The sequence below is a fragment of the Hakea prostrata genome, chromosome 1 (genome assembly GCF_041222555.1).
Source record: "Hakea prostrata isolate BN-2017 chromosome 1, UWA_Hpros_2, whole genome shotgun sequence".
Lineage (NCBI taxonomy): Eukaryota > Viridiplantae > Streptophyta > Magnoliopsida > Proteales > Proteaceae > Hakea > Hakea prostrata.
The window spans coordinates 29,966,976-29,980,897 of NC_142600.1; the positions used below are offsets into that span (position 1 = coordinate 29,966,976).

Here is a 13,922-nt window from a genome sequence, read left to right on the forward strand (position 1 = left end):
GAGTGCTCTTGCCCGTGAACAAATATTGAAGATGGTGCTCTTGCCCTAAGATAAACAAAGATTGTAAACGGTTTGATTCTCTACCCATTGTATTGATAGAGAATCATTAGTAGAAATCTCTCTTGAGGCCAAGAGAGGAGTGGACGTAGACTTGTAAAGTCGACACACTATAAATCTTGTGTTGTGATTGCTTGTCATTGTTTAAATTCATTTGAATTCTCAATTTATCTTAAAATTGTAATCAAACCGAAAAATTGGGACAATCCACTAGTTACAACCGATTCACCCCCTCTAGGTTGCACCAACAAGAAGTATATTGGAGCATCGGTAGGATATCTCATTATTCTAGATTTATATCTATAGTTTGATTTATTTTCATAAACACGGTTTGGATATACTTCTCCTAGAGTAGTTCTAGGTCTGGACCTATTTGTCAATATACCTTGTTCTGTAGAATATCGAGAAGTATAATCTGTTTACATACGTACAGTTTGTGCTGAGGTTGTAGTATTAGAACTATATTAGTATGGGTTATTAGCTACTTTTGATATATTTGTTATTCTGTTTCATATTTATCTATATTATATAATACTTTATTTAAGTACTGTATTTCTTTAGTATCTTGATTTATGTTGCATTCTATGTTATAGAGACTGGGTTTTATATATTCATTTTATTGTTTATTATATTTTATTTCAGGATATATTTGTCTTTTTCGTATGTTTCCTTCATTGTCTTTATATAATTCTCAATCATATTCCAGTAATTTTCTTGAACCAAAGTAAGTTCAAATTGTAATATTTGTAAGTTTGTTATATTGGGGTTTATTACATATTTATGATATACTATAGGGTTTTTCACTTTATGTTCTAAATTCGACTTCAGATTCATCATCAGTATCAGTTCCACTTGTTAGATTATTTTTATAATATGTGAATCTTAATAAATAATCACATTCTTTTGTTTGGTATATTATGAATTAGTTAGAGTAGTTGTAGTGATTTTCTTAGGTTTTATTATTTGGGATAAGTTCCTTAATAATCCTCAGGGGCAGACCTATGAAGGGGCCAGAGGGGGCCATGCTCCCCCCCCCCTCCCCGGATTTTTAGAAATTTTATGCATATTCCCTTAATTCTTTTAATTTTTTCGGTTTTTTCTTTTCCGACATGTGAAATGTCACTATTTGCCCCCCCCCCAATATTGTGAACAATTTTTAAAGGTAAAATTATGGGTATAAATGTCATTCCTAATAAAAAATAATTAAATCAATCCCTATTTATTCTCCCCTCTCTTCTCTCTCATCTTTTCTTCCTATTTATTCTCTTCTGTTTTTATAAATGTGGTTTAAATGAAATTTTTGAAAAAAAAAATCTTATTAGGTATTTAAAAATCAAAATGTTATTTCTAATTAAAAACTAACTCTTCAATCCCTATTTATTCTCCTATCTCCCCTCTCCTCTATCCTCTTTTTTTCTTATTTATTCTCTTCCCTTTCTATAAGCGTGGCTTAAGAAAATTTGGAAAAAATCTACTCCACAATTAGGTCTCTTTCTCAATTTATTTATTGTTTCTCTTTTCTTTTTTTGTTATTCTTTTTATTTGATTTTATATTCTATGTTTCTTTATTTCTTTTGCAATTTTTGTTATTTGATTTTGTATTGTGAATAAAATGTCTATAGTTAGTAGGTAACTAACTACCATTGATTTGCATCTTTTACCTAAAAAAAATTTTGGATTATGTCTCCTACCAAAGATATTTTTTGTTTGCATCTAACTTTTTAAGGTTGAAGTCATGTGTATATTTTTTTTATATTGTTACTTTAATTTTACCTATATTTTGTCCAAAAAAAAATATATCATTATCAATAATTTATCTTTTTTTCAAATATGTGTGGGCCCCACAAAATATATGTGGGTCTATTATTTAATTTAATAAAATAGTTTAGAGGTGGGACCCCAAATGGGAAGGTTATCTGGCCTTCATTCTTCGCCACCCCACCCCCCCCATTATGTTTTGTGGGTTTGAAAAAAATAATCCGTTCGCCACCCCCCCCCCCCCTCCTTCTTCTTTTTCTCCCCCAAAAAAAAATTTATTAATTTTTTCGGATTCTATTTTGGATGAGCTATTGCTTTTGTTCCCTTACTAGCTAGACTTTCTACTATATCCTTTACATCTATTTTATAATTGACGGTTAAATTTTTCATTGCAGCTCCTAAAAAACTAGTACATAAATGTAAGTTATTTCCTGTAAATCCTTCAAAATCATTTTACCTGGATGGCTAATTTTATATATTTTATGAATTCATTTTTGTCTAATAGCATGTTTGGGGTCAACATTACTAACCCTATATTATCATTCATGTCTATTTCCATTAACTGGATTATTGTTTTTATATTGTCCATCTACTATCATATAATGTTACCAAAATCTTTGTTCCTAGTCCTAGTCTTAGAAGAGATTTTACTCTTACTGTGAATATATCAGTATGAACTAATTTAAATTTTTTATTTCTTAATTTTAGTTTAAGTTCATTATCAACTATATTTATCCTTACTGTTTGTTATTCTAAACAATTTATGAACTTATGGTTCTTTCTTTTTTATGTCTAATAAAGCATGCATTTCTAGTAAATTGTGTAGAATTGTAAAGATTTCTAAGACTTATAAGATTTAATGCATTATTTTTAAATATTTTAATGTTTTCATTTATGTTTATTACATCTGTGATAGTATTTTCTTAGGGTGGTTCTTCTGCTCTAGAAGATTCTATTATGGTTCTACTAGATCCTGGAAATCTTCTGATTATACTATTCATTTTGTTTTTCTTTTAGTAGTTTATTTTACTATTAGACTTTCTTTAATATATTAAGATCTTTATTCTTTTTCTTGTTTTTTTTCATATTTTTCATGGTTTTTCTACTACAAATACCCAAGGTTTATTTGATACTTTTGGCATATCCCGTCCTGTTGGGACATTTAGGTTTATTTTTTCAATTTGTTCAGTTAATTTTCTAATTCTGATTTTTTTTTTTTTTTGAGTAGTTTGCATCATTAATATATTATGTTGTAATTGATCAATTTATTTTAGAGTCCTTAATAATAATATTATTATAAAATTATTTTGTCTTATTTGTATTTTATATGTTGGATTTTGAGGTTCATATTTTGTTAATACTTCTAGTTGACTATGTTTTAGTAGCTTATAATTTTATTTGATTATAAAAAATAAAAAAATTTTAGTAGACTTCATTAATTTCCTAAAAAATATTTAGTATTTTTTATGAGTTGTTCTATTTTAATTAATTTTAGAGTAAATTGCACTAACATCCCAAAATGGGGGTTTTTAAAGCACTGACACCCCACTTTTTGTTTGAAACACAGAAATCCAAATTCATTAAACAAATAAGTCCATTATGTTAGTAAAACAATTAACCCACTGTTTTTTTTTTTTTTTTTAATTCAAAAATGTCCTTATAAAAATTTTAAGAAAAAATAAAAAAAAAAAATTCAACAACAATGTCTTCATCAAATAACCTTCATAGTAAAATAAAATTTTTTTTTTGGTAAATTAGAATAAGATTTATTGGAAGGGTATAATAGTCTTTGTGATAATATAACTAATCATTCTAACAGAATAAGACCTATGTATTTTATTTTTCAAACAAAAAGTGGGGTGTCAGTGCTTTAGAGCCTATTTTGGGATACTAGTGTAATTTGTTCATTATTTTATTATTTAATTCTTTTTTTTGTAGAATATTATTTAGTTCTTTATATCTATTTTCTAATTCTAGATTATTAGTATCTAAATTTTTATTTTGAAATTTTAAGGGTTCTGCTTCATTGTTTAGTTGTTGTAATAATTTATAAGTTTCTAACTCTATAGGTTTGAATCTATGATATTCAAGGCTATTTGTTAATTAGTTTATGTCTTCCTTATATTTAATTTTATTATGAATTTCTATAATTTCTTTTTGTTATTAATCTTGATTTTCTCTTATTTTTCTTATTTTTTCTTTTTAATAATTTGATATTCTATTATGTCTTGTAGTTGTTTATTTATAAGTTCTATATATTTTTCAGTAGATTCTCCAACATTTAGTATTAAGTTTATAATACTATTAAAATATTAATTTTCACTATCTAATATATATTTATTATTTTATTTATCAAATTTGCATCGTCATTTATACATGTCTAAAGTTATTATAGATTGTTTTTGTGATTTGATTTCTAAATCTAAATATTATAATTTAACTAAATCATGAATGTACTGACATCATTAAAATTTTCATCTAAATATCTTATTTTTGCAAATATATGATTATTCTCGTCATGTACTTTGTTAAATAGAGTATTATCATGTCAATTTATAGCATGTCTTTGGTTTCTATTTTTCTCATATAGTCTTATCCTTATTTTTTTGTTTTCATCAAATTTCTTTTTTGATTTAATTATTTTATTTTTTATATTATTTTGATATTCTATTTCTACTCTAAGTTCTTGTGCTTTGATCTTTAGAATTTCATAGGTATTTAAAGCTTCGACCCACCCTCAATGAGGTTTAATGTGGTTTGTATTAAAAATTTTCAAACCAAAGTGATTCTCTTTGATATTTATCAGAATGATTTTGTACGCAATATTAAAAAAAATTGTCTTATATTCTAAATTTCTAAGCTTAATTGTTCCTTCTTTATTTTTACATCTTGAAATGTTTTGGGACATATAGAATTATATAATTTTTCAAAAATTAATGTCTTAATTTCTTGTGATAAGCTTTTTCCTTGTACCAAAAATCTTGTGGTAAATCAATATGATTGATTATGATTCTGTAATATTCAATCATTAAACAATATGCATCACTTAGATGAAAAACATATAAATTTAGATGGCAGAAAATATGTAAACAATAAAGACATCCATAGAGTCCCTTATTATTTTAGTAATATTTATTCAATTCTATTTGTTTCATTTTGTCAACATGGTCTTTGATTGGCTTAAGTTTTTTTATATAATTCTAATTTTGTAAGACTTGAATACTATATTCTTTAGCTAGTTTGTAATCCTTTGTTTGCTTTAATTTCTTATAAAATCTATTTTGAACATTTTTTGTTACTTTCATTAATCTTTTCTTTTTACAAAATTTATGTTGGATTTGATTCAATTGTATTATTAAATCTATTCTGAAATCATATAATTCTGTTAAACTTTTAGGAAATTGATCATGTAATTTTTCTATAATTAATAATTTTATATCTTTGGGTATATATATAGTTCCTTTGGAACTTCAATTTTTTTTTATGATAGATATGTAATATCGAAAATATGATTCGAAAGTATAATCATCATCAGGAAAAGACATGTATAAATATTGACTGAAAATAAACTTTTCAAAAGCATTAACAATTTCCATAATAGACTGTTTAAACTTAGCAAGATTTTAAGAGAGAGCAGAGAATGAAGTTGCAATAAATTTAATTGTCCTACTCAGTACTACTAAGTTTGGTGAAAATGAGATCAAGGCTAGTGCAAATGCAATCCTACATGATACAATAGTTTTTATTTTTTTGTTAAGAACAACAACTCTCTCTTTTTTAACTCTTACTTAATCTCATATCATTTGCTTAAGTCCTTCTACTTTCGCCACCTTCGTCACATCCCCCCCAGCCGGTACCCTATTTGGAATACCCGGAGGTGTGATCCACAACCCCGAAGATCAATTCTCAATGATCATCCTCCCACATAGCACAATAGTATAATAAAGAGCAAGAACAAATCATTGTATTAAAGTAATTAAAGAAACAATCAAGGATAAATCTCAAAAGAATAATCAGAGTGCGGAAAAATGATACCAATATAAAATAGTCTAAGAATTAATCTAAGTCTATAAACTAATTTAAAAATTATTCATAATAAGTTTCATTGTTCATAAGATAATGTCTAAACTTGAAGATCTCTGTCTCTCACACAGGACACTCCAGCTTTAAGATCGGACTAATCCTGGTACGCACAATCATCACACAGACATGCTTCACCATGATGTTCATGATCGCCAAAATTTGTAGACCGTACGGATCATTCGCAGTGGTCTTGTAGTTTTGAATCTCTCTGTCATCTACACTTGCAGCAAAGTCTAAAACGTTATCCCCAAAGGGTGAGCTCAAAATAACTCAACATATAATTCAATCACAAATAACAATTACAAACAATTCAGAACAAGGCATGAATGCAAAATGATATGAAACAATGTGCAAGTATGCTTCTAACTCTATACATGTTGGTCTCTATTGGTAGACACGCATTGAGATAGAACACCATACTCCTCTGGGCGGTCTCAGTCACTCTCCCTCAACAATCTCTGTCTATTGGGTTCTTTATTGTTGTTGGGTCAAGGCATCCTTCTCGAACTTTCCATGGTTGGGGTTTAGGTCACCATTCTCTCACTCCACCAATGGTATGAGTATTGGTGCGTGTCAGGGTTATATCTAGCCCAATGCACGTTATCTACTAAGTCACATCCACTTAGGGTCAGATACTTCCCTTCCTTACTTCTCACAATCCATTCCGGTATCTTTCCCCCTAGAGTTGTCATCTCCTTCTCGGACTACATTGACTCTTAATCCTATTAGTCATCCCAATATAATAAACGGGAAGCTCTCGTGTCCCCTCATGCTTTTCGCATTCTTGGGCGCCCACGAGCCCAAACCTATTATGTGCAACCCTACCAATGAATGACCACATGACAATGTTGCGTGTCCCCTCATGCTTCTAACATTCTTGGGCACCCATCAACCAAATACCGTACCACGGGTCACTCGGCATCAATACCCACGCCGATAGGGTGCGATATGATGGGATTTCCTAGCCCAAACACATCTAGACAATTCCTAGGTATGTCAACTAGTATTTATGGAAAGCGCCAACGAGCACCATAGGAATGTGTCCCATACTACCTCCATTTGTGTCTTGAGACAGAAATACCAAAAGGGCATTCCCCACTCCACAACCACAACTTAAGCAATCACATTACAATATGATCCCATATATAACATCATATCATAATCCATTCATATACTAACATTCACATTCATAACAAATATGCATATCACATAATGAATATCATACTGAAATTACAGAGGCATATCCATCATAAACAAGTCCTAAAACAACAATATAGATTATGCATTCAAAATTAGAAAGCAAATCATGCTATTTGTAAATGAGCATCCTTACCTTATATTCTATTTGAAATCTACGAAGAATAGATCGAAGGATGGTTCAAAGTTGCCAAAGAAACCCTAATCATACAAGGATTAAGTATTAGAAATAAACCCTAAAGGATCGAAGATGCAACAGGGTCAAAATAGGGCAACTTGCCGTCACAGTACCCTTTGGTCGCTTGGCCTGGTCGCTCCAAGGCAATCGACCAAGCCTTCCCAGTACGAACAGTAAAATCTAGATTTGATAGGAAACTCATTGTTTGAGTTCCAAACACTCCAAAATTAATAGGATAACTCTGAAAATAATATTAGGAGACTATCTAGTACGGTTTAGGCATCAAACATGTCTACGGAATAAAAATCTAACGAATCACATAATAGGATCAGTCCGCAAATTAATAGGAAAATGCTAGGACATAGAAAACAATAAATCCAGGTTCGAAAATAACTTAGAAATAGATCTAGCATGGACTAGAAATCAAATAAATCAAAAAAGAATACAAGCATGAAGGTCATGCTAGGCTTTTACTCAAATCACATCGTGATGTTCACGGAAGGAATATAGTGAATGGGGATTCACTCTAAAACTATGAGGATGAAAGAATATGTCATTACAGTAGCATAAGACCTTCCTCACAATCACAATAATGGGTAGATTCAATAAAGAGAATAGATCTAAAAGGAATGAGAATATTTGCTAACCTTGAAGAAGAAGATTCGTTGAATAGAAAATCTCACGGATGCTTGGGGATCTTCCTTGTCCTTGGAGAGAATGCTCTAGGGTTCTTCTGATGTTCTCCAATAGCTTAAAGACAATATGACACGAATAGGTCGAAGTTTGAATATATAGGGTTTCTGAAACCTAATTTCCAAAAAGAACCCAAACTGTCCGGGGACTGGTTGGTCGCTTGAGGCTACCAAGGCAGGCTGCCAACCTGTACCTTTTGGCAAGAAAAGGTCCATCTACCAAGTCCATCATCATTCAATTGCATCTTTTTTCAAAATCGGACAAGGTTTCTATTATAGGATCATCACCATCTACTTCCATTGGTTCCAAGTCAGACTCAATGGGTTCAAATGGGATGGCCTACAACTGTCTTCTTCCTTTAGTTCGGGTTTTGGATCTACAATACGGATTTTTGGATTAAGGTTTTGCGGGATTTCACAACCTTGCCCTTTCAAAATATACAACGAGTAGGGTCTTACAAGACTTTACACCTAGTTCCCTAAGACTTTCGGCATACTTTCTGAGACTAAGAAAGTGTTATCCAAAAATGAACCATGCTCTGATACCAATATTGTGAAGGTGAGGGTGAAATCATAGGAGAAGTGAAATCACACCCACGTGGCTAGTTTTTAACGCGACTAGTAGCATGCGTGAATTCTTACAAGAAGATTAAATGATTTACAAATGATAATCTATTAATGCATGCAATGCAAAAAATTATAGAGGGGCTTAGGAGATGATAAAGGTAGGGGTGTCAACTGTGCAATTTCGGCCGGTTTCGGGCTAAAAAAACCTAGCCCAAACACGGCCATTAGCAAAATAACGGTTTCTGACCGATTTCGATTTGGTGCGGTTTGGGTTCGGGCTAACTAACGGTTTGGGTTAACGGTCTAGATTCGAGTTGACTAATGGTTTATGGTGTGTATAAAAAAAAACAAGAATAAACAATTGAGCATCTGATCGTGTCGCTAACCAATCAAAAATAAAATCCTATACTAATCTAGCAAGTAGAAAGTACGGGGTCGAACTATGGGGAACTAAAAGGCTAAGTTACTAAGATTGAATTTAACAAAACTAAATTTAAACTAAATCTATTAATTAATGCAAAAACTTAAACTATGACTATGTGAAGATCTTTGGGATTTCGAATCCCCAATGCTTTTCCCTAACTGATATAACTCTACACTTCAAAGCAAATTAGGGATGGTCTTCCTAGGTATGCCCTATCTTTGCAAGACTATCGTCCTTCGCGGAAGCTTGGCACAGCTTAGTTCGCTGACTTATAAAACATCTTTGGCCAAACTCAAACACAATCAACTGGAAGAGATAGAACAATCAAATTAATGAAAAAAACATGGTTCATCTACATCCCATAGAAAAGGAACTAGCTACTCATTATCACAAAGTTCATAAGAAAAATTGGTTGGCTTCTCTTTTATGTTGATTGTGTTTGAGTTTGGCCAAAGATGTTTTATAACTTAGCAAACTAAGCGTGCCAAGCTTCCGCGAAGGACAATAGTCTTGCGAAGATAGGGCATACCTAGGAAGACCATCCCTAATTTGCTTTGAAGTGTAGAGTTATATCGGTTAGGGAAAAGCATTGGGGATTCGAAATCCCAAAGATCTTCACATACTCATAGTTTAAGTTTTTGTATTAATTAATAGATTTAGTTTAAATTTAGTTTTGTTAAATTCAATCTTAGTAACTTAGCCTTTTAGTTCCCCATAGTTCGACCCCCATACTTTGCTTTGCTAGATTAGTATAGGATTTTATTTTTTATTGATTAGTGACACGATCAAATTTTGGCACCATTGCCGGGGAACCAAAGCACGGTCAAAATTTGATCGTGTCGCTAACCAATCAAAAATAAAATCCTATACTAATCTAGCAAGCATAAAGTACGGGGTCGAACTATGGGGAACTGAAAGGCTAAGTTACTAAGATTGAATTCAACAAAACTAAATTTAAACTAAATCTACTAATTAATGCAAAAACGTTAACTATGAATATGTGAAGATCTTTGGGATTTCGAATCCCCAATGCTTTTCCCTAACCGATATAACTTTACACTTCAAAGCAAATTAGGGATGGTCTTCCTAGGTATGCCCTATCTTCGCAAGACTATCGTCCTTCGAGGAAGCTTGGCACGCTTAGTTTGCTGAGCTATAGAACATCTTTGGCCAAACTCAAACACAATCAACTAGAAGAGATAGAATACTCAAATTAATGAAATAAGCATGGTTCATCTACATCCCAAAGAAAAGGAACTAGCTACTCATTATTACAAAGTTCATAAGAAAAATAAAGATGAAACATAGGAGGAGAGAGAGAGAGAGAAAGATATGTGGTCTTCTTCTTCAGCAATGAGAGAGATGAGAGCCGCATTCACCGTCTTCTTTCTCTGTGGTTGGCTTCTCTTTTATGTCTCCCGCACACAATGAATCCCTTATCTTTACCCGTTAATTTGACCTTTATTCTTTAGAATTTTGGAAAAACTCAAAACTGGAAAGTTGTAGATATTTTCAATATTGTTCCATAGCATCTTGAATCACCGAAATCCAAGCTCATACGAGAGAGATATGCCCAAAATACTGAAGGTAGGTCTGCTTACCCGATTTTCAGATTTATGATCAATTTTGTTCCTTAGACCTCCACCTGTTTCCAATTTGGCTAAGATCTCACTTTTCATGATTTCTTGAGCGGCAAGATTGAATGCCATGATTTCTTGAGCAGCAAGATTGAATGCCATGATTTAAAATCCACCAATATCTAATATATTTGCCAACTTTACTTCATATTATCTCTAATATCCAAAATCACCTTATTCCTGAAAAATACACAAAAATACTCAATTAGCTCTCTTTAATTAAATAAGTATGGGGAATTAAATCAAATAAATAATGGTAAATGCACGCTTATCAAATACCCCACACTTGAGTGTTTGCTAGTCCTCGAGCAAAACAAGACAATAAAAGTAACACGGAAAATAAAGAAAGAAAAACCTAACTCACTTTCGTAGAAATCACGGTTGCACTTAGCATGTGCAACAAGCCTTTAAACCCCTAGGTTACCCTAGTGGACGAGTTGTGTCTCGTGAGGGTTTGCAGAGAATATACACACAAAATTCTTAAGTGCTTTTCTAATTATTCTGGCAGTAGTAAGAGTAAAAAGATAGATTCCAAGACAAGGACACTCCACTAAAGATTGAAGGGAATATAGGCACCCCCACACTTAAGCTCTTTACACCCTCTCTTGAGTCTAGCTCTAGGCAAACAATTCAATCGAGAAGTCTCCTCTTATTTTCAGTCTACCAGTTCACCCTCAAATAAAACTAAACTAGATACCAAATAATACCAAGAACTCAAGATCTAAGCAATATTGACCTTCTTAGACATTTCACCTTTATAAGCACATTAATTCACTTCTTTCTTTAATGGTCACAGTTCTAATCCGTGCAATGTCTTGCCTCTTAAGCTTTCTAGATGGCCTATGTAACAAGTGTTGGGTCAGCCGCTCTCAAGCCAAATGACCTTAAGGGACTAGGTGTAGAATACCCCTCGAACTTACTTACTTAAGCCAACTAGGCTACAGGTCAAGACTGGACCAAAGACACCCTAACTGTTTGACGCGAGGCACGATGTTGGTGACACTGAGACCCGATTACTAAGAAGGCGGTCTAACCTTTAAACTTCAGCATTTTTTTTTTTTTCACATTATACTTCAATTCACTTCACATTTAAATAGTCTAAAATCGGTCTTAACTTGTCACCATAAGCACAAAGCAATACAAGATAACTAGATGGTCAAACCTTTTGGACTACCTGGAGTTCCTATTTTCCGATTCAACATCGGTTTCAAAATGTAAAACCCATTACTATTCTCTCAAGAGGGTGTTCATTACATCAGATGGGATTTCTAAAACACTTAAAACTCTCATTTTGTATCTAAGCAAGGAATTAAAACATTTATCTTACCAAAGCCAGAAAAAATTGGGCACTTTTTATCTTTGTGACAATGCTCTACCAACTATCAAGAAGTCTTATTCGAGTTGACACCCCCCCCCCACACTTAAATTATGCAATGACCTCAGTGCATGCAAGATATATAAAAAAAATAATAGAAGCAAATAGAGGAAAGAGTGTACCCGATGTTTGAAATCATGATAGAGCACGCAACAGTAAAACCTGACAACAAACAAAGAAAATAAAGGAAAAGAACAAGAAATAATATCTAAACATATGGGTTGCCTCCCATAAAGCGCTAAGTTTAGTGTTTTCAGCCAGACTCAGTAAGAAGCAGCCAATGGAGGTGGAAGCTCAAATTTAAATGTGAATGGTGACTGCTCCAAAGAAGTGGAAGAGTCCAACAATGTGTTGACTTCCTCAATATTTAGGTTATATTCCCCAAATTTTGGCACCGTTGCCGGGGAACCAAAGCACGGTTGCTAGGATTGATTTTTGTCAATTAGGCATAATTTTTAGAGTAATTTTAGTCTTTTTAATTTTTTCTTTTTCTTTGCTTATTTAACTAATCTCTTTTTCTTTTGTTTTGTAGGTAACTGCAAGAGTAGCGATTCGATAATTAGTTTAGGTTGTTATCTTTTCTTTCTTAGATATAATTGTATTTAGGACTCTTCAATTGTAATATTACATTAGATTGGGTTGTTTAGGTTAATTTTAAAAAAATCCCCATCCCTCAGATCCCAGATGTGTAACTTTTGTTTGAAAGATCACGTGGATTGCGCTTCAGGTACGTCCTAAACTTTCCCTTTTGCTATAGTTATTTTCTTTGAATTTTACATATTTATCTTCTTCTTCTTTTTTTTTTTCCTTCTGTGTGTATGCATGGTCGTCCGTCCCTAAACCCTGAGTTGACTCCACTTGACTTAGAGTTAGAAAAGACTTTGGCCAACCTTAGAAGGCAAAGAACCATGGCAAACTATGAGCCTCCAATGAGGCCCTTGAGTGAGCATTTCATTCCTACGATATATACTCGGGTTTCTTGTATTAAGTTGCCTAACATAGAGGCGGCTCAATATGAGATCAAATCTAGTGTGATTCAAATGCTACCATCTTTTTATGGACATGCCAATGAAGAGCCTTATAAGCACTTAGATGAGTTTTTAGAGGTGTCTTCCACGATTAAAATTCAAAACCTCTCAGTTGATGCTTTAAGGTTACTTCTTTTCCCATTCTCCCTTAAAGATAAAGCTAAGCATTGGCTTCAGTTTTTGGACAATGTTAAAATTTCTACTTGGGCAGAAATGCAACAGGAGTTCCTTAAAAAGTTCTTCCCCATTGGCCGTACCAATAGCATTAGGAGAGCGATAACAAGTTTCTCCCAACAAGAAGGATAACAATTTCATGAGGCTTGGGAAAGACTAAAAGAATTACCTAGAAAGTGCCCCCGTCATGCTATTCCTAAATGGCAATTGGTTCAATGCTTTTATGATGGCCTTAGAGACCGACATAGGCAAATGATTGATTCTTCTTGTGGTGGGACTTTCATGCACAAGAATGAGAATGAGGCATGGGAACTTTTTGAGACCTTTAGTGAAAACTCCCAACACCATGCTTCAACAGCTAGGACTGAGATTCCATCCATTGGCAACCAAAGAGGAGCGGTCTTTATGAGATCAATCCTACCATTGAGATGAGCACTAAGGTTGACTTGCTATCAAAGAAATTGGACCATCTCTTGTCATTAGGACAACAAACCCCATCTCCACTTCCTACAATTTCTCTCTACCTAATCAGATTGAAGCATGTGCTTTATGTTCTAGCCTATCCCATCATGTCACTGATTGCTATTTGGCTACACAATACCTTGAGTTTGTTAAGGAGCATACACATTTGGCCCAAGGAGTCTCTAAATTTGGCAATGATCCATATTCCAATACCTATAACCCAGGATGACGAAACCACCCCAATTTTTCATTGTGAAACTCAATGCCCAATCCCTCTAATCAAATACCTT

The 13,922-nt window shown here is 32.8% G+C and overlaps 1 non-coding gene across 1 annotated transcript; it reads right to left on the minus strand.

The window, feature by feature from the left end:
• Window positions 1-13,257: 13,257 nt before the first annotated feature.
• LOC149028688 (small nucleolar RNA R71) lies at window positions 13,258-13,364 on the minus strand. Its single transcript, XR_016171331.1, has one exon. It is a non-coding gene; the product is annotated as a small nucleolar RNA R71 (small nucleolar RNA).
• Between the last annotated feature and the right edge of the window lie 558 nt (window positions 13,365-13,922).